The sequence below is a fragment of the Oncorhynchus gorbuscha genome, linkage group LG01 (assembly GCF_021184085.1).
Source record: "Oncorhynchus gorbuscha isolate QuinsamMale2020 ecotype Even-year linkage group LG01, OgorEven_v1.0, whole genome shotgun sequence".
Lineage (NCBI taxonomy): Eukaryota > Metazoa > Chordata > Actinopteri > Salmoniformes > Salmonidae > Oncorhynchus > Oncorhynchus gorbuscha.
Genome location: NC_060173.1, coordinates 42,140,563 through 42,148,128, shown reverse-complemented (window position 1 = coordinate 42,148,128; position 7,566 = coordinate 42,140,563). Strand labels below are relative to the sequence as shown.

At 41.5% G+C, this 7,566-nt stretch overlaps 1 long non-coding RNA gene across 1 annotated transcript; it reads left to right on the top strand.

The window, feature by feature from the left end:
* Nucleotides 1–3,504: 3,504 nt before the first annotated feature.
* LOC124037903 lies at nucleotides 3,505–5,493 on the top strand. The gene is made up of 3 exons (XR_006839263.1): nucleotides 3,505–3,912; nucleotides 4,093–4,187; nucleotides 4,386–5,493. It is a non-coding gene; the product is annotated as an uncharacterized LOC124037903 (long non-coding RNA).
* The last annotated feature ends 2,073 nt before the right edge of the window (nucleotides 5,494–7,566 follow it).

The window sequence follows — 7,566 nt, the reverse complement described above, 5'->3', positions numbered from 1 at the left end:
GTCCAGGAAGTGGGGAGAGACACAGATGTGGCGAGAGGTCAGGGGACTTGCTGATACACAAATTAACAAACTCCCTTTAGAGGTAGAAGTTGTGTAACATCCCTAGTTTGTCCCAGATCTCAACAGCTGTGGAAGATCAGAGGATTTGCTCCTCAAAGCTACCAATGTTAAGGGCAGTACAGAATTCCCTTATTGAAATGTCCTACCAAGATGGATTAGAGTTTCCCCCCTTCATTTCTAATGACAAGTACTGTAGGTATGCAAGTATGTATAAAATTATTTTGCCCATTTAAAGAAAATATGTTTGAGACGCAGAGCGCCACTGTTTGATACAAGACCACGCCCCTTCGAATGACGAAGGTTCCCTTTACCTCTGCCTCTCTCCCTCCCTGCCGGCCTCTCCATAGAGGATGTGTCTGAGAGAGTGAGAGGGGAAGACCGTCAGTAGAATGGATATGTGCCTTCGCTCCTTTCTCTCTTTGTGGTGTTCTGGTCCTATGTGTAGGGCTATCGTTGGTGTTCTGGTCCTATGTGTAGGGCTCGTGGTGTTCTGGTCCTATGTGTATGGCTCTCTTGGTGGTGGATGGGTGGACCGCTGAACTTATGGCAGACAGACAAGAATGGTGGTGACAAACCTGAAGGTACAGATGTCTACATGCTCACGTTCAAATCACTAACAACCACCACCACAGATTGTACCAGCTGACTCACACCAACACCCACTTCTCACAACAGAAAACAATACATGGCTTTAATGTGTTTATGAGTTGGCTGTAAATGTACATGCATCTAATTCTCTTACCCTCACCGACTGGAATTGTTTCTGTGTTAGACAAGGGAAGCTTATTCTAAGTGTTTCTCTGACAGCATCTCCAGCTTGCCTATATTTAGACTTCCATAGGTTTGTTGTGCTGCAGAATTGATGATGTCATGCTTGGTCATATTTAATGCTCATGGCCACCACTGAGACAGACGGTGCTGTTTGTCTAAATGGCACATACATACATGCACACACACACATAAACACATCGTGCTGCTCCCCATTGACTCATTGCTCATGACCACACGCACACACACACACACACACACACACACACACACACACGTCATGCTGCTCCCCATTGACTCATAATTGCTCATGACCACACACTCATCAGTTTTGTTGTTTTGCTTGTATATCTTTCCAGAAGTACAGACAGACGTATACTTTTAATGTGGATCCTGTCACATATATTGTTTGATTGAATATCTGGTGAATTGAGCTTGTTTACATCTGATTGACAGATGCTGCAGCAGCGCTCTGAGGTGTGGCCAGAGGTGTGGAGGACAGAGAGCTTGGCCTGGGACGCTGCCCTGAAGTGGGTATTGGTGTGTTCTGTTGCCCTGAGCATTTGGAGAGGTTGGGACAGTACCGCAAAAGGGAATGTCTGAGGACCTCATCCATCCACTCCAGACTCAAGGTATCATGTAATTACAAACACACCTGCTCTCACTGGAAGCAATTGTCATTTCCCATGTGAAATTATATAGACTTGAGGGAGAAATTGATACCATTCCCCAGATCTGTGCCTCGACACAATCTCTGATCTCTACAGACAATTATTTTGACCTCACGGCTTGGTTTTTGCTCTGACATGCACTGTCAACTATGGGACCTTATATAGACAGGTGTGTGCCTTTCCAAATCATGTCCAATAAATTGAATTTACCACAAGTGCACTCCAATCAAGTTGTCGAAACATCTCAAGGATGATCAATGGAAACAGGATGCACCAGAGCTCAAATCGTAGTCTCATAGCAAAGGGTCTGAATAAATAAGGTATTTCAGTTGTTTATTTTTAATACATTTGCAAAAATGTATAAAAATCTGTTCACTTTGTCATTATAAGGTATTGTGTGTGTATATTGATGAGGGAAAAAATGTACAGTGCCTTGCGAAAGTATTCGGCCCCCTTGAACTTTGCGACCTTTTGCCACATTTCAGGCTTCAAACATAAAGATATAAAACTGTATTTTTTGTGAAGAATCAACAACAAGTGGGACACAATCATGAAGTGGAACGACATTTATTGGATATTTCAAACTTTTTTAACAAATCAAAAACTGAAAAATTGGGCGTGCAAAATTATTCAGCCCCTTTACTTTCAGTGCAGCAAACTCTCTCCGGAAGTTCAGTGAGGATCTCTGAAAGATCCAATATTGACCTAAATGACTAATGATGATAAATACAATCCACCTGTGTGTAATCAAGTCTCCGTATAAATGCACCTGCACTGTGATAGTCTCAGAGGTCCGTTAAAAGCGTAGAGAGCTTCATGAAGAACAAGGAACACACCAGGCAGGTCCGAGATACTGTTGTGAAGAAGTTTAAAGCCGGATTTGGATACAAAAAGATTTCCCAACCTTTAAACATCCCAAGGAGCACTGTGCAAGCGATAATATTGAAATGGAAGGAGTATCAAACCACTGCAAATCTACCAAGACCTGGCCGTCCCTCTAAACTTTCAGCTCATACAAGGAGAAGACTGATCAGAGATGCAGCCAAGAGGCCCATGATCACTCTGGATGAACTGCAGAGATCTACAGCTGAGGTGGGAGACTCTGTCCATAGGACAACAATCAGTCGTATATTGCACAAATCTGGCCTTTATGGAAGAGTGGCAAGAAGAAAGCCATTTCTTAAAGATATCCATAAAAAGTGCCACAAGCCACCTGGGTGACACACCAAACATGTGGAAGAAGGTGCTCTGGTCAGATGAAACCAAAATTGAACTTTTTGGCAACAATGCAAAAAGTTATGTTTGGCGTAAAAGCAACACAGCTCATCACCCTGAACACACCATCCCCACTGTCAAACATGGTGGTGGCAGCATCATGGTTTGGGCCTGCTTTTCTTCAGCAGGGACAGGGAAGATGGTTAAAATTGATGGGAAGATGGATGGAGCCAAATACAGGACCATTCTGGAAGAAAACCTGATGGAGTCTGCAAAAGACCTGAGACTTGGACGGAGATTTGTCTTCCAACAAGACAATGATCCAAAACATAAAGCGAAATCTACAATGGAATGGTTCAAAAATGAACATATCCAGGTGTTAGAAAGGCCAAGTCAAAGTCCAGACCTGAATCCAATCGAGAATCTGTGGAAAGAACTGAAAATTGCTGTTCACAAATGCTCTCCATCCAACCTCACTGAGCTCGAGCTGTTTTGCTAGGAGGAATGGGAAAAAATGTCAGTCTCTCGATGTGCAAAAATGATAGAGACAATACCCCAAGCGACTTACAGCTGTAATCGCAGCAAAAGGTGGCGCTACAAAGTATTAACTTAAGGGGGCTGAATAATTTTGCACGCCCAATTTTTCAGTTTTTGATTTGTTAAAAAAGTTTGAAATATCCAATAAATGTCGTTCCACTTCATGATTGTGTCCCACTTGTTGTTGATTCTTCACAAAAAAATACAGTTTTATATCTTTATGTTTGAAGCCTGAAATGTGGCAAAATGTTGCAAAGTTCAAGGGGGCCGAATACTTTCGCAAGGCACTGTATTTAATCCATTTTAGAATAAGGCTGTAATGTAAAACAAATTAGGGAAAAAGTCAAGGGGTCTGAATACTTACCGAATGCAGTGTATGTACACTTGTTTAGTGCAGTGAGAGTCAGAGAGAGGGTTGAGCATCATTTAAGAGCCCACATTGCTAACCGGAGTTTGTATTGTGTAGGAGAAAAGAGTCTGGGTGGAGTTTGTATTGTGTAGGAGAAAAGAGTCTGGGTGGAGTTTGTATTGTGTAGAAGAAAAGTGTCTGGGTGGATGCACAAGCCCTGGAGGTTGAGCTGACAGACTGGCAGAGAGAGCAGGAACCAGACACTGACCATGAGGCCATTACCATACCAGCCTGCCAACCATCATCACACAGGTTAACAAACATACAATCTACATTAAGGCTGCTTTAAAATGGTCAGTATATAACATGTTTGCAATGTGGTTGTGGTAAATGTTATTTTAATGCACATACTTGAGTTGTGTTGGTGATATGTTGTGGAGGGTTTTGAGGCCTGTGAGTTGTGATGTTCTGTTTGTGTCATTGTTGTGTTAGATGCTGGAGGGGAATGTGCGGGTCTCTCTGATCAGTGAATCACTTTAGAATCAGACCACACAGGTGGGGCTCTATGAGATGGAGAACCTCAATAGGTGGGTCTGTTTTTTTGTGTGTGTATGTGCCTAATGTGGCTGTGTATGTATGAGAATGGTGTAGTGAATTTGTGATACTTTTCCTATAACCTATATATCACCTATAATATTTGCTCGTGCGTGTAATCACTGGATCTGCTTTCTCTCTACATCAGTCTCCATGTCCAAGTCTCGCATTTCGTCTCCCTCTGTTTCCAGTTTCTGGGAGATGCCTGTTGAATTTGGGAAGGAGCATCGCTGGGATCAAAGCACAAATAACAAGTTCCACCTCTATCTACTGGCCTCTAAGAGACTGCATCATCCTCATCCTCTATCAACCCCTGGCTGCTCTGGACCGGGTTGTGAGGATGGCCTGGCGATCCAACCCTTCCTAGAGGGACTCCTGTCTCGCTCCTGACTGGCCCAGGGATACATCACGCTCACTTTGAAGTTATGTGGCGTCCTGGAGCGCCATATTGAGATGTATAGTTGTGTTCGCCCACCCTGCCAGCACCTTTTGACAATCATATTAGTCTGTAGCTGACTTGTACCAGTGTCCTGAGTAGCGTTTGCAGCCAGTGGCTGATGGTGGTGGAGTATGTGAGGGTGTTGATACAGAAGAGGCTGGTGTGTTGTAATGCAGAGGAGCGACGTGAGCTGGCCCAGAGAATGGCACTGGATGCCCAGTACCTGAGGGATCTCTTCCAGGGCCTGGTTGTGAGGATACACTTGAGTTTAGATCCACACCATACCCAACATACACCTCAAACCACACCCTCGTTTTAATTCACTGCACCATTTTATGTACAGTTTCCATTTTCACGTAAATACAAACACACTGTATACTAGCAGTCAAAAGTTTAGACACCAACTAATTCAAGGATTTTTCTTTATTTTTACTATTTTATACATTGTCTTCACTATTATTCTACAATCTATGAAATAACACATGGAATCATGTAGTAACCAGAAGTGTTAATCAAATCAAAATATATTTGATATTTGATATTCTTCAAACAGCAACCCTTTGCCTTGATGACAGTTTTGCACACTCTTGGCATCCATCTTCTCTGACACCCTGGTGCCTATTCCTAGCTTGCCATTCTGTCTGCCTACTGCCATCTGTGCCTGACTACCAATTTGCACCTTTTAAATTCACTAATCACACACACAAGCTTGCGGTTTATAAGTTATATAAACTTGAAATGAACAGTAATACAATTAAAATGTGTGAAATTCATGACTTCTTTATTGGAATAATATGTTGATGAATCTGATAACTTTTAAGTGTTTGATCACTGCCAGAAAGAAATACAGGTAACAAAATAAATACTTCATTAAATGGGGAATACAACGTCTATTGAAAGCAGGTTCTTCCATACAGTTGTTTCTGAGTTAATTAAGAAATTAACATCCCATCATGCTTAAGATAATTTATAAAAATGCCAAGTTGTGCATTATTTAGCCTACCATGGCTAGAAGAGATCTCAATGAATTGACTTTGAAAAAGGGGTCCCAAAGGTACATAGGAGACAGCGTTTCCCACCACCTTCAACAAAACACCCAATTATGGAATTTTTCATGGAGGAATGGTGTCGCATCCCTCCAATAGAGTTCCAGACACATGTAGAATCTATGACAAGATGCATTGAAGCTGTTCTGGTGGCCCAACGCCCTATTAAAGAGAAAGGAAAGGGGGGTGCCTAGACAGTTGTACAACTGAATGCATACAACTGAAATTAAGACACTATGTTGGTGTTTTTAAAAATTTATTTTGGCATTTCCTTGGAGCAGTTCTCGGTCGTTAACTACAGCTAAGCATTAATGTCATTGTTGCCTTTCCACCAGCTCTGTACTGAAGATGGCCTAAATACTGTACATCTGCAACGTAGGAAAGATGGGATTCCCCGATATTAAACAAGGCATTGCATCTCAGTGCTAGAGGCGTCCCTACAGACCCTGGTTTGATTCCAGGCTGTATCACAACCGGCCGTAATTGGGGGAGTCCCATAGGGCGGCGCACAATTGGCCCAGCGTTGTTAGGGTTTGCCCGGGGTAGGTCGTCATTGTAAATAAGAGTTGTTTTCTTAACTGACTTGCCTAGTTAAATACAAATAACATTTTAAATTTGGTCCAGGTAAGTGTGTGTGTAAGAGGCAGAAGGCTGTGCCCACTAGTTCCATGGTGTATACCCAGCTGGTGGAGTCAGAGCAGTTGTGGAGCTATTTTGACTTTGTCATGCTCTTATTTGTATGTTTACATGCCTATTATTACGTGAAAATATTCCAACACAGCCACACAATAAGTTATATCTGTCTGTATCCATCCAGGTGTTCAGTTTGGTAAACTGCAATGTTGAAGCAGGTCTTTGAACGAGTGGAATCATGTAAATAAATCATTAATTTAGTAGAAATATATTAGCAAACCCTCAATGACTACAGGGTTGCTAGTTGTTAATACGTGTATATCTGTAGGTGCTGGATGCCAACTGCATAAGGGGAGAAGCTTTTCGAGCTGAAAGACGATGGCCAGAGTTTACCCATGATGTTGCACAACGATTTAAGTCATCGTTTTAGTCAAAGTATGATATATTTGGGCATGAAGTGACAAATCCCGAGCTGCCCACTTTTTGCAAATCTGTGTGAATACGGTGTCTTTTCCTATGTTATGATGTAGACATTATTTTCAGCCTACGTTTCGTTTCAGGGCTGGGTTTTGTTTAAATGTTACCACTCACCAGCATGGCATTGTTTATTAATCAGAACAAGCTACAAAGTTATTCCTCTTTGCGAATGAGAGGAGCTGAACAGCCTTCTTATCACTTGCCGCCATGGAGCAAATTAAAATGGTGGGGTGCAAACATGTTTTTGCACCTTCACTTTTTTTTTACCACAAAATTATCATAATCCATTGTATAGTTTGTACATTTTCACTTATTTTTTAGCTAGTCTGTGTACTATATATATATATCTGAACCATTTCATAAATGGTATAATTGCGTGATATGATAGCACTTTCCAAACCCCCTCGCCCCAAGATGAATGGTTTTGACCACTAAAGTTTTGCGTCACTAAACGCTACACTGCTCAAATCAAATTTTATTGGTCACATACATATATTTAGCAGATGATATTTCGGGTGTAATGAACTGTTTGTGTTCCAAGGTCCAACAGTGCAGTAGTATCTAACAATTCACAAACATACACACAAATCTAAAAGTAAAGAATGGAATTAAAAAATATATAAATATTAGGAAGAGAAATGTCTGAGTGGCATTGACTAAAATACAGAATATACATATGAAATTAGTAAAACAGTATGTAAACATGATTAGTGTTCCGTTTAAAGTGACCAGTGATTCCATTTCTATGTATATAGGGCAGCAGCCTCTAAGGTGTTG